The sequence below is a fragment of the Punica granatum genome, chromosome 1 (genome assembly GCF_007655135.1).
Source record: "Punica granatum isolate Tunisia-2019 chromosome 1, ASM765513v2, whole genome shotgun sequence".
Classification (NCBI taxonomy): Eukaryota; Viridiplantae; Streptophyta; class Magnoliopsida; order Myrtales; family Lythraceae; genus Punica; species Punica granatum.
The window spans coordinates 48,084,225-48,104,921 of NC_045127.1; positions in this window are offsets into that span (position 1 = coordinate 48,084,225).

The following is a 20,697-nucleotide window of genomic DNA, read 5'->3' on the forward strand; positions in this document are numbered from 1 at the left end:
CATTGATAACAGATGAATTTACATCAGAAACCAATACCATTTTCCTCTATACGGAGTAAAATAAAAAATACCCAAGAGCTACTCCCAAGTCAACTAGTTGCAGTATCAAAATGGTGAAACATATGCCTCGCAATGATAGAGTGTGCAATTTTGCATGAGAATCGAGGGAGAACAGACAACTTTGCTTTCACATCCGAGAAGATCCTTCGTATTATAATTTTTGGAGGCGAGACTTGATTCCGGTAGAGCCTGGCGTTCCTCTCCCTCCAGATGCAGTAAATGTAGTGAGTCCAGAGAAGTTTAAGACAAATAATATCCAGCTTCTTTCCACGGAGAGAGGAGACCCAGCAAAGTTCCGTATTCCAGTCGACATTGTGTTTGTTCATTCCAACACGGTCTAATAAACTTCTCCAAATCCCTTGGGTGATAGGGCATTCAAAAAAGAGGTGATTTCGGGTCTCCAATTCCAAACTACAGAATTCGCATTCGGGTGCAGTAATCGAGATTCTCCAACTCATAAGCCTATCTTTTGTACTCAATCTATTATGAATACAAAGCCAGCTAATGAAAGAGGATCGAGGAAACTGCCCCTCAAACCAGATTGCGTTCCTCCATTCCATCTTCTGGCTTCTGGGACTAAAGCATTTCCACGCACTAGCAACAGAAAATGTCTCGGATTTGTGAGCCGTCCATGTGACCCTATCACGATCAGAGAGTTGAATTGCATTAGCGAGATCACGGAGCAGGCCAGCTTGCAGATCCGAGCTTCTAGGCCAATGCCAGCATCCATCAACCAGAATCGAACTAACTGTTGCGTGCTCCCTAATCGACGGAAAGCACTGGAGCCCCCTGGTGCAATAGTTTATTAAAGAACCGACCGGTAACCACTTGTCATACCAGAAAGATACATTCGTACCAGGGCCAACACAATAGCGGATATAGGGAGACATCAAAGTCCTCAGCTGCAAAAGTTTTCTCCAGTTCCAAGAACAATCACCAGGTATCCTTAAAGACCAAATACTTCGGTCTTTGATTAAATATTTAGCAACCCAGGCCACCCAAAGAGACCCTGAACGCACGAGGAGAGACCAAAGGTTTTTGAGTACGCATACCTTATTCCACAGGGTTAGGTCCTTGATACCGAGTCCTCCATCAGACTTTGGAAGACATAGAGTTTCCCAGCCGAGCTTTCCTCCTCCTATATGCTGCTCAAGGCCTTTCCAGAGGAAGGATCTGCACTTCTGCTGCACCAACTTTATGACTTTCTTGGGAAGAATGAAGTGGATACACCAGTAGCTGGCCATGCTGAAAAGTACTGAATTGATCAACTGTACTCGTCCCGCGTAAGACAAGTGTTTCACAGACCAACTCCTTATACGCTTTAGGATTCTCTCAGTAAGAGCCTCGCAGTTCTTCGTGGAAAGCTTGCCCGAGACAAGAGGGAGCCCCAAGTATCTCACAGGAAGAGTACCTTTCTTAAAACCCGAGCTATTCACCAATATAGAGATGCCTTCCTCAGTGATGCCTCCCGTGAAGATTTCAGATTTCTCAGGGTTCAGCTTGAGCCCAGACCAGTTGTAAAAGGTGTTCAACACTTCCAGAATGGCAACAAGAGACTCTTTGGACCCGTTTGTGAACAAGAATAGATCATCAGCAAAGCAGAGATGGGTGAGCTTGATAGACTTACATCTAGGATGGAAGCCGATTCTGCCTTCGTCTGCAGCAGTGTCCAAAAGCTTTGAGAAGACCTCCATGGCAATAACAAACAAATAGGGTGATAGGGGGTCACCTTGTCGCAATCCCCTTTGGCCGGCAAAGTAACCACATAAGGAGCCATTGACAGCCACTGAAAAGTAAGGAGAGGTAATACATCCCTTGATCCATCTGAGAAATGATAGGGGAAATCCCATGACCTTCAAACAGTTAAGAATAAAATCCCAGTTCAAGGAGTCAAAGGCTTTCATTAGGTCAATTTTGATAGCACAACGGGGGGTTATTCCTTGTCTATGGTAGTTTCTTACAAGCTCATGAGCAAGCAAGACATTGTCAGATATTCTCCTGCCCTGCACAAAAGCTGTCTGGTTTAGGCTTATAACATCAGGAAGGACCCCTTTCATTCTGTTGGTGATCACCTTGGTAATGCATTTATACACCACATTGCAGCATGAGATAGGGCGGAAGTCCTTCATGCGATCAGCTTTCTCCTTCTTAGGGACAAGTGCTAATATTGTAGAATTCACCTCTCTGCGCAGCTCGCCTGTCAAAAGTAATGTTGTACAGCAGCAAAGAAGTCTTTATGAACAATTCTCCAAGCATGCTTATAAAAATACACCGTGAAGCCGTCTGGGCCAGGTGATTTATCATTTCCCATTGAGAACAGAGCTGATTTGATTTCCTCTTCTGTGATAGGAGACACAAGCAGTTGTTGTTGAGCCTGAGAGATCTTCTTTTTGAGAATAGAAGAAAGTTGCGTCGCAGAGGTGCCCGCTACGCTTGCATCCTTTTCTCCTAGAAGGCTTTGGTAAAAGTTGACTGCTTCCGCTTTTATTTGATGTATATCTTCCAGCTTGGAACCTGAGTTAGTGTAGAGTACTCGAATGGAGGTTCTTGCATTTCTTATCTTCACTGCCTTATGAAAGAAAGAAGTGTTCTGATCCCCCGCTTTTAACCATGCCACCCTTGACTTTTGTCTCAGTAGCTTCTCCTCTTTATCCATGGCTTCTAATAGCTCAACCCTTATAGCGATTTCCTTTTCCATAATTTCAGAAGACATGCAATTACTTTCAAGAATTTCAGTTTGGATCTGAGCGAGTTGAGTTTGCAAGGCGTCAACTTTAGCATGCACATCCCCAAAGTAAGATCTATTGAAATCTTTCAGATGTCTCTTTAGATTCCTCAATTTCTTGTAAAGCACTGCCATAGGATTACCTTCCTGGACCTCCATCCACACACGTTCCACAAGTTTCAAGTACTCTGGATGCTCAGTCCAGAAATGGAAAAACTTAAAAGGCTTTGGGCCCGCATTCTCTTTGGCACCAAATCTCAACATGATAGGACTATGATCAGAAATTCCGGGAGAAAGAAATTCCACTGTTGAGGCAATATCCCGTTGAAACCATAAGTCATTAACCAACGCTCTGTCAATCTTCCTAGCTTGAAACCCCTCCTGTCTTTTGTTGCTCCATGTGAAAAAACAGCCGGTATAGGGGTGATCCTTAAGCTCCGATGTGCTAATGAAGTCTGCAAATTCTCTTATACTTTGATCAACAACAATTTCCCTCCCAACTACTTTGGCCTCTTCTAATTCTTTAATTGCATTGAAATCACCCATCAACATCCAACTATACCTCATACCCACTGTTAAAGTCTGCAGATCATGCCATAACACCCTTCTTTCCGACAAGTCATTTGAAGCATAAACAAAAGTCAAAGCAACCCAACCAACTCCTTTGGGAACATTTACCAATAAATGGATATATTGACTAGTTTTGCTAAGGAATTGCACCTGCAAGTCCTCTCGTATCAGAATCCACAATCTGCCATTATGGGCATGCTGATAATTTTCCATCAACAACCAGCCCTTCCATTTATTCACTATCTTTAGACAATTGTTTTCCTTTACCCGTGTCTCAATGAGAGCAAAAATCCCTATATCGTGTTCCTTCGCAAACTTAAAGACCATTTTCTGTTTCAGAGGGTCATTTATCCCTCTAACATTCCAAGAGGTAATTATCATGGTAATTATCCCTTTACCCCTTTGTTTCATGTGTCTTTGTTTCTATTTCATTTCTACGTAATAACATATCTGGTAACTTTAGTGTGATAGAACTTTCTTTTATTTTAAAATATTTTGTCATTCATTTTCTTTATTTTTTTTGGACTTATATTATTTTTGTGTTAATCCACCAAACCATTTTTTTACCAGGGAAAAGTCAATCTTTATGGAAATTCACTGCACTAATAGGGAAGAGAATTTCTGCGCTCCAATTGATGTGGCAATACGACCTTCTCTTTTGCGGTGTTATTGGAGCCTCGGTTCCTTCTTGTTGTATTTTTTTTTAAATAATTCTCGGACCCTGACCAATCATATTAAAAAGAAAAAAAACTCAAATTTTATTCCTCAATTTTAATTATTTTTTCGATTTCATCATAATTCTCTGTTTTTTTTTCCTTCGATTTTATCCTGGTCGTTACCCATTTTGTTTCCTCCAATTACTGAGTCATATATCGTGAATGTTATATGGAACTGTTTGTATTTTGCCAAATGAGGCTATCAAGTTCAGACTTTATTCTTACTTTATTCCTTTTCGGCGAACTAGACTTTTATCCTTTTAGGGCTTTAAAGGTCATATTACTATTGCTATATGATGATGATGATGATGAAGAAGTCCAATCCAATTATCCAAGCATAAAAAAAAGACAAATATAAATAGGCAACCTTTGCGTACCCAAAAAAAAAAGAAAATGACAGAATATAAACAGGCCCCAGAACAAAATCAGACCGACCTAATTACTCGGGGATCTTTCTATAAGGCCTCAAAAGCACGAGATGGCAAAGCCATGAGCTCAACGAGCCGGGCGGCCGTGGCCTTACTATATAATAATATCCATAATTAAGCCAATGGTTATCTTTTCGCGCACGAAGAGCTCTCCAGGATGCAAGCTTTCAATATATGGTTTGCCAAAGCATGATGTTTCAAGACTAAGAGGCATAATGGACACATTCGACGGACTAGTGCACCACCACTGGCGCGGGTGCAGGTGCTTATGCATCAACATGTTCTATACCGATTATGCCACTCCGAAACCATAGGCTGTACTTACCAGCTGTTGCCACCTTTCCATGAAGGTTCCGTTTGATGACAGCCTCAGACAACTAACTTTGTTATCTCCAAAGACCTATCGAAATTCTTCTGATTGCCGCTCATCTGATGGAGTTTTGCCACCGACGAGAAAGGCTGTCACGCATATCATGAGATTGATTTGCCTTTGCAAACACTTTGGCAATATGTGGCTTTTTGGATATATAGTTCCTAAGATAACTCCGGGCTCACCTGATGTCCTTTCAAAATGGAGATACCATACGACATGGATTCACTTTCCAGTTACAAACAAAAATGCATGGCCTAAGAGGGAATATATAAAAGAGGAGAAGGAGGTCTGGGTATTCCAGACTTGGAGGTTTGGAACAAAGCTTGCATATTGAAGAATGTCTGGTTGTTATTATTAAACTCAGGCTCAATATGGGTGGCATGGATGAGAAGGTACTTAATTAAGGGGAGATGTTTTTGGAGTCTCGGGATCCCAGGGGATTGCTCGTGGAATTAGAGGAAAATCTTGCAGCTTAGACCACTTATTAAGCCTTTGATAAGATACAAGATCCGCTTGGGTGAACCCATTTACTTCTGGCATGATCCTTAGTTGTCTGTGGGTGTGGGTGCCCTTGTTGACTACTCTGCTTGAGGGCCTCTTAGCTTTCCCACAATCAGGTACTCTGATCCCATTAGCCATCTTTATCAATGGATGTGGCCAAGAAGCTCGGATCTACAGGTTGAGGAGATCAAGGGCTTGGTTGTTGGAGCTTAATTTGCTTCAATGATTCCATTGTTTGGCTTCCTCATAATTCAGGTTCATTCGCTACTTCTAGTGCTTGGAACTATATTAGGGGAGCAAAACCGAAAGTTCCATGGAGAAAGGTTATCCGCTTGGAGGGACACTTGCCAAGAGCTTCCTTCATTTCCTGGCTTGCTATTCACACCACGATGAGCACCAAAGAGAGACTGCAGAGTTGGGAATTAATCTTCAGTCTCTCGAATGTGAATTCTGTGGTGAAGATGTGGAGACTGGGTCTCATTTTTCTGTGAGTGCCAAGTATAAGTTAAGGCATTTGGAAAAGTATTCTAGCTAGAGCTGGCATTTCTGTGAATACAGCATATTGGAATACGGCTTTATCATGGATCTCTGCTGTTAAGGGCAGGTCATTAGATGCAACTGGTAAAAAGGCTTTTATACTAACGCGAGTTGATTCAAGCGGTTCGGCATTTGTTCCCTTTAAGCGAGGTCTAAGGTTCGAGTATTGTAAATGGAGAAAATTCATGTTGGGAGAGCTGTACCCCTCTTATTAGGCAAACCCGGCTCAACTAGATTACTCGAGGCTCATTGGGCATCTAGATACCAGGGTGCACACCCAAAAAAAAAGGCTTCTATAAACGATTTATATCTATGAAATCTGAACCGAAAGAACAGGAGAATTTTCCAAATTAAGACTTTTATCTGTAGCTGGACTGGTGGAAAGAATTTTGCAATGTATTAAAGTGTTGTCTGTTCCTAGAGTTTCCTTTTAGTCTATTTGGAATCCTTCGAAATGCAAGAATTCAATTCATTTCACAAGAATTCAATTGAATTCTGCAGTTTGAAATCCAAATAACACAAGATTTGTTTTACAAATGTAAGATTTGCATTGGAATTCAAGTCGGGTCAAAATCAACAAGATTTAGCAAGAATTCAATTCATTTGGGAACTAAAAACCTTAATTTTAAATTTTGAAAAACATCTTCTAATGAATTCCTTTGTTTTAAATGCATTCCAAACAAGATAATTCAATTCATTTCACTTAAATTCATTAATTTTCCAAACAACGTAATTCATTTATAATTTTATTTAAACGAACTGAAATTAATTGAATTAAAATCATTTCTTATAAGAATTGATTCCAACAGGGTGTTAACCTAGCTTTTTCTATTGTAGCTGGTTCTTTAGGCCTCAAGGTTACATTTGACCGTTGGGTTAGGGATGGGATGAGTTAGGAGTTAAAAACCTATAGGATCTATCCTAATCAAATGTTTGGAATGTGTTTAGGTTTAGGATTAGGATATTCTAGGGAAATTACTAGCATATCCTGTACATATAAAAAAAAAGACTAACATATCCCTTAAAATAAGTATTTGAAATATTAAAATATAAAAATATATCTTGAAAATAAAAATTAAAAAAAATAAAACGTAGAAAAAGAAGAGGGGTGGCGGGGCCTAATGCCGGCCACCACCGCCTCCGTCGAGGTCATTGGCGGACCTGGTGGCGGCCGGTGTTGGGATGCCACCAGTCCAGATCCTCTCTTTCTCTCTCTCTACTCGAAGGTGGATCGGGACTGCAGTGGTCGGAATCGCGGGTCATCACAAAGGTCACCGCGATCTCAATTGAAGTTGTGGTTGTTGGAATCTGGCCACTACAACCCAGTTTATTTTCTTTTTCTCTCTCTTCAAGGAGAGGGTGGCCGACGACCTCTGGGTCTACCGGCGACCTCGCCTGGTAAGGTAGTGGTCAGCGTTCGGGCCTCATTGCCCCTCTGTAACTTCAACCCAAAAAAAAAAAAAGTTAGGATGTCCAATTTCGAACATTTGTCACCACTTGTTTATTTTATATTTCCTCCTACCAACAAACTCCCGTCCTAGGATTGCGTCATCTATTATCGTTGTGTTAAGCAAGCATGCAGGGAAGTGATTCTAAGATCCGGAATAACTCGACGTCCCTCACCTCTCTATAGCGAAGTTGACAATCGAGAGCGAGTCCTCAGCCGAAGGACTAGGGGGCATTGAGGTTGAAGGCAAGGGGATCACCTCCTATGGGTTCTTTGCAGCCTCTAATCGAAGTCTTCAGGTGATCGAAGGATGGTAAGCCATATATGGAGTGTAGCTAATGTTGTCACTTGATAAGAGTCCTAAAACACGTAGCGCACATGAAAAGTATATGTTGGCCTGTGAGGACTAGAGCAACATGTGATCGTTCGCTCGATAAGATAGGTCGTCGGGACCATGCAATAAATCATTGAAAAAAGATAAGTTATTCATTTTTTTCTCTAAATTAATTAATGTCCATTGATAATAAAAACGAGTACAAGGAAAAATGTCCAAGAGGGCAAATTACAGATATTGAAAAATACAGCAGATCTACCTAGATCATTGCAAAGAAAAATTATATGTGAATAAATCGCATAAAATAAACACAGATACAGTTACTGAAATCCTTTCAGTTGTTGTAATATGTACTCACCTTCTTGTAACTAAACTCTATTTGGATCGCAGTGAAAATCGGAAAGCAAGGCATAGCGTAATCCATATAGAGATTTCTACCATTGTGGAAACAGAGAAGTAGAGCCAATAAGAGTCTTGGACCAATACCCAGCGCATGAACCATTCACATATCACAACCTCTAGACTAAATCAATCAAACAAGCCATAAACAGCCCAATCCCTAGATAGACAAATTACAGCCCATATAACTACAGAAAAAGGGCACTAGACCGACGTTTTCTTTGACTTTTGCGGACTCGAAAAACGTCGGCTTAGACCCTCCCGACTTTTGTTCTAACGTTTCCAAAAACGTTAGGATTGACATAGTTGGTATAGGCTTCCCGACGTTTTCCCAAAAATGTCGAGAAAACACCCCTTAGGCCGACGCTTTAGAAACGTCGTCTAAAATCAAGTTTAGGCCGATGTTTCAAACATCGGCAAAAACCAAACCTAGGTCGACATTTACTGCATTGGCCCAATCCATGCCTATGTCGACATTTTGCGCCTACTAAAGTTGTGCCTAAGCCAACCTTTGTTGTGTCGGCACAAATCATGCTTAGGCCAATGCAAAAAACATCGGCCTAAGCCTTTAAAAAAAAAGCGCTTGAGAAGAAGCTTAAAACGTCGACTCAAGTCAATTTAATTTAAAAAATAGACAATAGATTGTCTACAAATTTACAACATGTTGTCAGTGGTAAGCTAGTGACAATAGGTTCTAAATTTATAGACAATCTGTTCAAGCCCTAGAAATCTCGATCAAACACTAGTAATATAACATCAAGACAAGAAAATTCATGATTCATTCCGAAAATAATTTCCCGATCATATATAACATGTATATAGAGGTACAATTTAAGCAAGAAATAACTACTTAATTTCGGGAGATCAAAGAAAGGCAAGTAGCAGACAACTTTGGGAGATTGAGAAAGGGCGTCCACTATTAGCAACAGCTTCGATAGGTCAAGGAAACCAGTAGTAGCAGTATGTTCGAGAGATCGAGAAAGAGCTACCACCACCAGCGACTTCGAGAAGGGAAGAAGAACTATAGTAGCTTCAAGAGATTGAGAAGGGACGTCCACCATCAATAACTCCGAGAGGTGAAGGAAGAGGCACCAACAACAACCACAATTTCGGGAGGTCAAGGAAGTTGAAGAGGCATCACCAATAGCAATAGTTGTTTCGGGAGGTCGAGGAAGAGCCACCACCACAAGCAACAACTTCAAGAGTTTCGGGTGGTAAAGGTCTCGTCGGACTATGATGTTGAGGAGAAGATTGAAGGAAGGGGGCACGAGCTCGAGGATGATGTCTGTCTCTTCCTGGAGATGATGGTGGCATGTGAAGAGGATGGGAAAAAAGAAGAAAAAGATGCAGCTTTTGAGAAAAAAAGGTGGAGAGAAAGGGAGGGAGATCAAATGGGCAATTTTCCCCGGGGGGGGGGTGTTGAGAAAGGATGGAAAGAAACTTTACATAGGGATAGAGAGAAAATGAGGGAATGAGGCGATCAAATTTCAAGAGTTGGGTGGGAACTTTCCTCCTAAATACAATGGCCGACATTTATGAAATGTCGGCTTTAATAGTTTTAGTCACCATGTCCGGTCCGGTTCGCATGAAAATCGAAATGGCAACTTTGAACTGTCGGACCCATTGAACTGGCCGGTTTTAAGCAAAATTCCATTTAACCGGCCGGTTCTATGGGTTTTTATGGGTTTCCTATTTAATATAAAAATTGGTTGGTTGTGTAAGAATTGAACTCATGACCTCGTACTTCTCATATTAGCATACTACTAACCAAGCCACCACCACTTTTTTGATCTTTTAACTCTACTTTTAAGTACTTATTAAAATAAAATATTTTTTTTTGAAGTAAGAAATATTAAATATAAATACTTTCTTATACTATTGTTATATTTCTTTAAAATCATCATACTTTTATCTTAATTATCATAAATTTTTTAATAATATGAATATTTATTTTATTTTAAATAAACGTGCGATCCGACCCATCGAACCCCCAGTTGGACCCATAAATCCATGACCCCGTACCCCTTCCGGTTCATCATCCAGTCCGGTTCTAATAACATTGGTTTTAGTCGACGTCTCAAAAAACGTCAACCCAAATAGCCTTAGGTTGACGCTTTAAATGTCGGCCTTTGTCTATCTCAAGTAATTATGTATTGTCTTCTAAGGAGACGCCTTATCTACTATGATACACGAATAACAATGGCAGCGGGTTGCATAGGGTGACAACGTATTGTCCAAGACCATGATAGCACACTACTACATCTCATAAATTTAACATCACCTTATTTTTTTTGAGATTCTCGTTGAAGTTTAAGTGTATTAACATAACATTAACTAATATTTAGAATCCGAGGATTCCGTCTACTGGAAAACCAGCAAGTCTAGTAACTTTGATTCTGCTAGTGCTTGGGATTCTCTCGAGCCTAGAAGTGTGAAATTTGAATGGTGTAAATCTGTCTGGTTTCCTGAATGTATCCTTAGAGTTGCTTTTGTTTGTTGACTGGTATAGCACAATAAACTAGCCACAAAAAGTTAGGCTTTTGAAATGGAAAACGCAATTCACTTCACAGTGTGAATATTGTGGAATGGCTGACGAGACTAGGGATCATCTCTTTTTCTCCTGTGCTGTCACTAGAAGTATTTGGATGAGCGGTTTGTGCAAAATTGGAGTCAGACAAGTAAGGGGCCGGGATTCTGAATCTTCTTGGCTGGTGACTCTCAAAGGAAGGAAGCTGGACATCATTATAATGAAGTTGATTTGGGCTTCCTATGTGTATATAATTTGGCAAGATAGAAATGCTAGAATTTTCAAAAAGTCTGTTACTCCTGTGGGTCAGTTAGTGAGGAAAATTGGGTTGTATTTTTTGTACATGTTTTTTATTAATAGAAATAATTACAACACTTATAAAAAAAATATTGAGAACCTAGTTTTCTCATATTTATAACGGAACCCTCAACTTCACCTAATTTACAAATCAGTCCATTTTGATCTTGATCCGAAAACTATAGAGAGAGACAAGTTGAAATAGAGAGGGAGACTAGTGGCTTATTGGCCGGCCACCACAACGTTGACAAGGTCACCGGCAAAGTCAAAGATCGCCGATTACGAGCCACCACAAGGGGAATTCAAAAGGATGTCTTTTCATACCCCTTCACCCTCTCTCATCGAAGAGAGAGAGGGAGAGCCACTTCAACTCCCGTGAAGTTGTCATTAACCCCTAGCTAGGGTCGTCGGCACCCTTTATTTGCAAGGCTATGGTGACCGGTAACGTCATACTTTTAGAGTTTGTTTTCATGACATGGCTAATCATGCAAATTTGACTTCCATAATATTATTTCAAACACCCAAACTTTGGGGGCGTTTGATTTCAGAATTAAAGTAACTTTGATTTTGATTTTGATTTTGATTGTGGAAAAAAACAAATGAGATGGTATTATAAATTTGACTTGGGAAACGTGTGTTTTTGTTATGTAGTGGGTAGAGTTAAAATCAAAATCATGATTCTAAAATCTAATCATGAAACCAAACGGGCCCCACTGACTACTTATTTTGGGAATCACTTCACTCAAAAATGATTTTCTAGGGACCAACTACCCAAACAAATTATAGTTGGTGGGAATCAGTGGTCCCTAATAAATTTGGCGATCTAGTTTTTTTAATGAAATTAAAACTCAAAAAGAATAATTGTTCCAAAAATTCTGATATATGACGAGCTTTGCTTCTCTAAAATCGCCAATTGCAAAGGAATCGTTTTTTTTTTTGTCTTTCTTTCTTTGTCCGAGGAGGGTTATAATGACAAATATTAATTAAATAAAATGGATCAACTTGGTTTGGTAATAATCAAAAAGTAAACCAACATGATTGATTCAAACTACTCGACACTTATTTTCTTTAATTAATATTTCATATTCGAGTTTTGTAAATGAAAAAAATTCATGATGATGGAACTTTAACTCCTTAGGGGGCTAACCAAGCTCTAACTGAATCAGTCGGGGCATGTTGGACTTTCGAATATTAGAGTACACACCGAAAATAAGTAGTTATGCATAAATAAGTACTACTTATAGAAAAAGTACGTTATGTATGTGAATTAAATAACGGTATTATATAAAACGATATAAGTACTTATATGTATGCATATAAAGTATGATATGTATGCATATAAGTACTTATAAAAAAGTACGATATGTATGTAAATTAAATAACGATATTATATAAAATGCTATTATTTTTGTTCTCTTTTTTTTATCATGGTATCTAAAAACCTAACAGACTTCAATTAATCCAGTTCGAGCTGAGTCGGCCCATTAAGAGGTAAAACTCTATTAGCATAATTTTCTCCATTTAGTATAAGATTTGAATCCGAGATCTTACTTAAAAGAAAGAAACACCAAACCGCTTAAAGCAAATCACGTTGGTTCCTTTAATATAATTTTTTTTGGCAGCACTTTCAGAAAATATCTCTGTACAATTTTAAGTTTTATACTTTTTTTCATTATAAAAAAAGTTCATGAACTTAGAAAAAGAAAATAGAAATTGAAAATTTGATAAAGGGGCACAACTAGTCCAATAAGGAGAATTGAACCTAAAATTTCTAAATTGCCTGACAAGTATACGTGCCACTGCACTATGCCCCTAATAGATTTACCAAAATTAATGGCAGACACAATGCCATATAGTTCAACACTGTGCACCACGCAGCAAAAGTTTGCAGTCCTCTCAAAATAGGATCTTCACCCAGTGATCCTGGCCAGTTGAATTATTTAAGTACTTGGCTTTAGTTCAACACGGTGCCTTCCAATATTTAATCTTCTCTTAATTAAATGGAAAAAAATTAAGTAAGAAAGAATTAAAATGAAATATACTTAATATTATAATCAACACACATATATATATAAGTAAAATTGACTCTTATACCAATAAATAATTTATCATTAATGGACATTGAAAAGATTAAGAGAGTTGTTTCAATGATGTGAAATCCATTTTATGAAAAATAGATATTTTCTCGGCATATTACAAAAAGCCCAACTTCAAAAATAAGTGATAAATAAGTATATATACTACATATAAGTATTTAAGATTAAAAATATTATAATATATGAATTTATGATAATGTAAGAAAATGAAAATTAAATCTTTGAAATAAAGATTTCATAAAATTTTGTATTTGAAAAATATGTGATCAAATTTGTATAAACATCTAAAGTATTTGTCTAATATACAAACGATTAAATAATGGGTAAATTGCACCGGTAGTCCAAAATGTTTTACAAATGTTTCATGATGGTCCAAAAAGTTTTTTTCGCTACATGATGGTACAAAATGTTTCAAAGTTGTTTCATGATGGTACAAACCGTCAACTCTAGCTGACGCCATTAACATTTTGCTGACGTGGCTCGTCCTATGTGTCACTTTTGTTACGTGAAACCAATCATAGTGCGTCACGTTATTTAAGACAAAATAAAATTTTTAAAAGTCCAAAAAATAAAAAAAAATTAAAAAATACAAAAAAAAAGAGTAAAAATTTTGAAAAAAATATTTTAAAATATTGAAAATTTTTAATTTTTTTTTTAAAAAATATAAAAATACAAAAAAGAGAAAAATTTAGAAAAAATAAAAAAAATATTTTAAAATTTTGAAAATTTTAAAATTCTTTTTTAAAAATTGAATTATTTTAAAATTTTTTCCCTAATTTTTTTTCTTTTTCCCCCTCCTTTAATCCTTTTCTCCCCTTTTAACTTTCCTCTTCCCCTTCTTTTCCCTTTCCTCTTCCCCTTTTTTTTCCCTTTCCCTTTCCCTTTTCCCTTCCCCGTTTTCCCTTCTTTTCCCCGTTTTTCCCCTTTCCCTTTTTTTTTCCCGAATTCTTTTAAATTTTCCCCGTCAGCAAGGAGGTGACACGTGGAGCCCGTCAGCGTCGGCTTGATGGCGTCAAGCTCGAGTTGACGGTTTGTACCATCATAAAACAACTTTGAAACATTTTATACCATCATGTAGCGAAAAAAACTTTTTGGACTATCATGAAACATTTGTAAAACATTTTGGACCACCGGTGCAATTTACCCTTAAATAATTATACAACGCACTATAACTGAGATCGTTAATTGCAAATTACTTATTCAACCATTTACAATTAGTTTAATTTTATATATCGGTTATCTTATAAAACTTGAAATCAATTATTAAAAATATTTTATTGTATTAAGAAGCAATTATAATTTTCAAAATTAGAATAATTAATAAAAAAATGATATATAGATATGTTAGAACAAATATATAACTCAAAGAATATAAACACTATAAAAAAATTATTTAATTATATATAGAGTTTCCAAAAAAAAATTATAGTCCTATGAAAGAAAAATTTATGACATAGTGCTATTAATTTGAGCTCATTGAACAATAAAATATAGAATATAAAAATGAGGATGTCATAAACACTTGTTTTTAAAAAGAAAAGAGCGAAACAATATTTTATTCCAAGTATTAAACTTACTATATATGGCAAATATATATTAATACTTGATATACATTTATGATGCATTATATTCATTGAGACAATTAGTTTAAAAGTATTATTATTATTCTTATTCTTCTTCTTCTTATTATTATTATTAAGTTACTAATTTTTTAAAAATATTGAAGATTATTATTTGAAATGAAAATGGAAAATTGAAAATTATTATTTAATAATATGAAAAAAATTGTGTTTTAAAATGTAAATAATTTCAATAGAAATGATGTAATGGTATATGAAAGTGAATCTCTTGTAACGCATGGAAAAAAGAAATCAATATTTTACTATAAATTGAAGTATGGCCGATCTCCGGAATTATTATTATTGCATCAAAGTCAGTAATTACTCTCCCTGCAATTTTATTGGAGTAGAGTTAATTGATACATCGCACTTTTGTTACTTTCTATTTTTTTTCGATTACAAGGGAGATTCACGAAACTAATATAATAAAGTAGAAATCATAATATCTAAATAAAGATACAATCTTGACTATCAGGTGAAAACGTGCACTACGCTACACCCTCTTTTGCACTTTATTGACTTTGATAGTATTAATTACATATAACAATTTTGGCATTTTGTTATGTGATAGAGATGATACTTTTAAACCGGGGGAAAATTGTTCGAACCAGTGTTATCAGAATTGAACTAGACATCGAACCGGCCGAGATATGGATTCATGGTTTTATGGGTTCAATGAATCCAACCGCATGTTTAATTATAAAATAAATAAATATTTATTATTTTAAGAAAATAATATAAAATACAAGAAAATAGTAATATAAATTATGAAATTACTCCACATCTCAGTTCAAGAAAAACAGGGGCCTCTTGTCAGAAGAAAAATAGTCATACAATCTTGCTCTTGTCTAAACCTACTGTTGTTATTATCTCTCGTCATTTTGCAGAACATCTCTGCTAAATTTGACAACAGAAAAAAGATGGAGCAAAATTCAATAGAAGGATGTAATAATAGAGACCCAACATAAAGTAGAGGGGAAATGGGAGGCAAACTTACGAGGGTGATCATCTCTTCAGTACAAAGGTGACCTGCTGGCCCCTTTTGAGGAGGACTTCGTACTGGGCAGCATTGAGCTTCTGGTCCCCTTCCTTCCCGAACCGGTCTTGGAAGTCCAGCTCCTCGTCCGGGTACGTGCCGCTGACTTCGTAAGAGGAGGTAGAAGAGGTGGAGGGGCGCCTCCTCCTGCCAGTGTGGTCGAGACTAAAGCCGAGACGGTGAGGAGGAGAGGGGAGAGGGAGGAACAAGGGGTTCGGAGGGAGGCGGACTGGCGTTAGCGAGGGAGCTGCAGCAGGAGAATTGAGGACTTGGAGTGTGTTGCTTGCGAGCATTTTAGCTAATGGAGCTTCAGCTATGGGGATTCTGGGTTTATCAGTAAGTACTAGCTAGCGAAGAAGACTGAAGACACTGAACTGAAGAGTTAAGACTAGGATTGAGCCTTCGGAATCGATTGATTCGATTCTTAGTTCATTTTTGGATTTTCCTTGAAAAAATTATGGACCCATGCAACCGGCCAGTTTACATAGGTTCAATGGATTTGTCTAAAAACCGCCCGGATTTTTGGATTCACTAGTTTATTTATGCATTTTTGGTTTTTAGGCTAATCGGATCGGACATAGGTCCGATTTTCAGTCCGACCGGTCGAATCGCCCAGTTCGGTTTGGTCTGATAACACTGGTTTGAACGCAAAAGGAGGGGAAAAAAAAAAGAAATACTTCCGATGTTGCTATTTGATTCCCTTTCATCGGCTCCACACATTTAGTTTTAAATTGTCGATTGAATGATTCGACATATATTTTCTTGGTGCAGCAATTAGTAAGCTAGGATAAACAAGTGGCATATATAATATACCTATTTACATTCATTTAATTAATAAAAAAATGACGATTGACAACTCAAATTATATTTTAAACAAATAATGCACTTGTATCATATAGTAGGAACCATTAATTAATGAATAAAGCTCGTGAAATTTTTCGCTTACCTTTTCAACGTGCTAAATTCAGAGATTGAGCTATGAAACAATACCATTTTTAAAGGTTAGTATTTATAATTGCTTTTGGCCAATTCATATATATATATAAAGAATAAACTACGTGAAAAATCATGAAATTATTGACTTCTTCTCAGATATATTGATTATAAGCTTCTTTTTTGAAGCCATAAAAATATTAACTTTTAATTTTGTTTCATATATATCATGCCTTCCAAATCCTTCAAATTTGGTCCCATTGATTATTTCAAAGAAGACTCATATTTTATCAAATTTTCGAATTAGTCCACCCCCCATCCCTCCTCCCCCCCCCCCCCCCCCCCCCCCCCCCCCCCCCCCCCCCCCCCCCTCCTCCCTCTGATCTACTCAAGCGTCCAGGCCCATCCCCTCAGCCCCGTCTTGCCACCTCCCTCTCACCTGACGGGCAAGCTTAGGTCTCCGATGACATGTGGGTATCTGAAGCCTGGGGTCTTCTCTTTCTCCTACTTCTCCCGGTTTAGGCCTACTCACCTCACGCCTCACTCATCCCCGTCCACCCACCTCCTGCCTGCTTGCTGGTGACCTCGGGCGTCCGACAATTTGTGGGAGTCCATTGTGGTATCCTGACCGTCCCTTTTGAGAAAGGCTTTCCGTTAAGCAGTATGGCATATGTCACAAATTTCCTTGAATGTTCGCGATGTTCTTCTCAACTCTTGGCTGCATGCGGACAAGTTTATGTCGCCGACTGTTATATTTACAGAAAAATCTAATATGAACAGATGATAATGACAAGATAGATGTGAAATAAAATTGAAAGTTAATGATTTTGCGGTTTAAAAAAAATCAATATTTGTGATTTTTCGCATAGTTTATCCTCTATGTTCAATTGCTGGTGAAAGAGAATACTCTTTGGACTTTTTGGTGAAACTGGAGACAAACATTTGGAGAATTATACTTTTCACCTCCAATGGACTTGGTAGCTTATAAAAAGGCTAATATATATAGATTTATGATTTATGATATATGACTGATTCTATGATTTATTAACCAGGAAATTTTTTTTATCAATACATGAGCCATGAGGCCAGATAGAACGCGAGAGTTAGTGTAGGCAGCTTATAAATTTGGGTGTACTTCCGGTTTCCCTCTAAATGCAAGATCGACTTGTAATATTTTTCACCAATTGTACACGGCATATCCATATATACAATTATTAATGTCTCTTTCTTCATTAAATTGTTCCCCATATACAATGATTTATATAATCTGCAAATTATCTAAAACAGAAGGGAATCGGATTTCGACCGACTTGATGATGTATAATAGTGTACTTCCAAGTTCCTTCTAGATGCATGACCAGTCTGTAATTTTCACCATGAGTGCACTGCATCCACACAAACACACACATATATATAATTTTCTTTTTCTTATAGTTGTTCACCATATACTATGATTACTATAATTTGCAAATCTTCCATTATGTGGAGCGAAGTATCGTCAATTCATACGTAAATAATATTTTATTTTTTTTTGTGTGTACCCTGGTATGCAGAGCCTAATGGTATCTGATTAATCTAGTCGGGAAATCGAGCATTAAAAGTTATTCTCCCTCCCAACAAGTGCGCTTTCTGGTGTTCGAACGTGTGTTCTCCTCCTTACGGGGGTAAGTTGCTTACCACTCAACCAACACTTTTGTTGGTTATTATATTTTTTTCGTATAGACTATTTCTCCTTAATTTAGAGATCTTGGAAGGTCCTAATCAGGCTCTAACAGTTTGTTTTTTCTGACCAAATGCTCTACCATTATTCAAGGCCCCTACTAGAAAAGAGATACAGCAAGATCCGATTGCAATTATTAAACGGTTATAATATATCAATATGACTCATAAAAAAATTAAAATAATAATAATACATCAATATGACTATAATTTTCGCTACTTATTTAAGGATGATGTTGTCAGATGACTCTCCGAAAATTACTGTTTCAATTTTCTATTCATATATAAAGTTGAGATAAAAAAACCCTATAATAAATGGCCTAGCCATATAGCCGAGTCACGTAATCATTGTCTAACGCAAATGAAAAGGTGCATATTGTTTTGTGAAAAGTTAAATAGAGCATGTTAAATATGACAATTGTGCAATGTTGCTTTTTCTGCAGTAATTCACGTTTATCACGGAGAAATAGAAAATGACGAAGAACGAGTAATTACGTACAATGGAATGAAATGGCATTGAGAGCAAAATTGTAATTTAGGTTGATCTTGATAATATATATAATGGAATATATAATTTAAAAGTTGGATCTAAACACAGTGATGTTATTAATTAACTTTTTTTTTTCAAGTAAAAAAAGTTGAGTAGAACAGCAAGATAATCATCCCTTGTCTTTCCATTTTCCTGTACCAAATAGACGACATTGGTTAACACTGTTATACCTACTTATAATAGAAAGAATGCTGTAATATTTCTGCGGAAAGCTCATTTAATATCGGTAATTCATTCTTTATAATCTTTAATTTACTAATACTCCAAATGAATTGCAAGAGAAATTAAGGTCGTGATTAAATCTCAAAAAGACTAATCTACCTAGACACTATATGCATGAACTATAAAGTCTACATATAAAAAGATAAAAAGAAGAAGAAATATAAAATGATTAAACTTTTAGATGTAGCAAAAACCCTATCTATATAAAATAATAAAAGTCCGAACGACTTATCTATGGATGCCACGTACAACGGAGTAGGCTTCTCCTCGCCTGACTTTTTGTATGACCGTCAACAGGAATTCAACAAATGGTGAAGTTTGGTGGTGCCACCTTAATTCTTGAAACCGATACGATGGAAGATGCAAAGCTCTGCCATAACTATTCACATTAAAAATTAAAAAGAAAAAGAAAAAATAATTCTAAATGAAGGTCAGGTTTCATGAAAGAAAAGCTACCTGCGGCAATTTCATGAAGCTGGAAAAAGAAAGGTTATCAATTTCAAGATACAAGTGAGAAGATAGAAGACATGGAATGGAAGGTGAGATTTCAGGTAGAAGACATATGGAAGGTAAGATAGAGCTACATTTGTCTCATACAAATATACAAAAAAAATTTCTTTTGTTTCTTGCTTCACTAAGCATCACCGGTCAAAATGAAAACGAATTAATAAGAAGAGAATTAGCTGGAGGACCCGAAAGAAGAGATGAAACTTTGTCATAGAGCAAGCTAATTTAGTAGTACTCCACGGGTCGGATTATATAGTGAAGTGATGGTTATATCTTACCTTCTTTTTTTCAAGACACAAGATCGTCTTCTTTTTCTTGCTTACCCGTCTAATTTTGTTCTGCTCACAACGAGATTTACATTTTTTATGTATGAAGGATTTTTTTTGGACAATATATTGATTGAGCTACATTTATCTTATGCAAGGGTAATTTGATACTAGATGAACAGGAAAATCGTTGTTATTTTGCCGTTGATTCTTCTTGGTAGCTAGGGCCACTTGAAAATGCAAAATCGTTCACATTTTGCTTTGGATTTTTCGCAATAGTCGGAGCCTGTTACTCTTATCGCTTCTAGATTGGACAATACTTTCAACGTGGAAGCAATTTTCCATGATTATATGGGAAGAATTCCGTCATCCATAAATTGTAGCCATATTAGTCCTTTTGATCATAGAGGTACGAGTAATGTCCATTCATTGAATCGACTGATATGTAAGATCATGCAGTTAAAGAGAAGGCTTCTGTTATTTTTATAAAGAGCTAATCGAAATGATTTGCCAATTGTCTGTGATCATGTTGGTCGGGAGTTACTTCACTTGGAAAGCATAATGCAACCAGTGCAATGGATGATTGCACGTGCTCGAAGGAAGGAAACTTTAGATTGGAAGAAGAAAAAAGTTTCTGCTCAAATTGAAGGTATGACTTATTCTCTATAGAATTTCGTTAACTTAATCGATAGAGTATATTAATTTACAATGAAAAAAGAATGTGAACTTTTCAAATTGTTAATACAGGGTGCCGAAATAATGTGCCATTTTCCCTGAAAAGTTGAAATTTTAATTGTGATTTTTAAAATGAAAAATACACTCTAATAATTTTAAT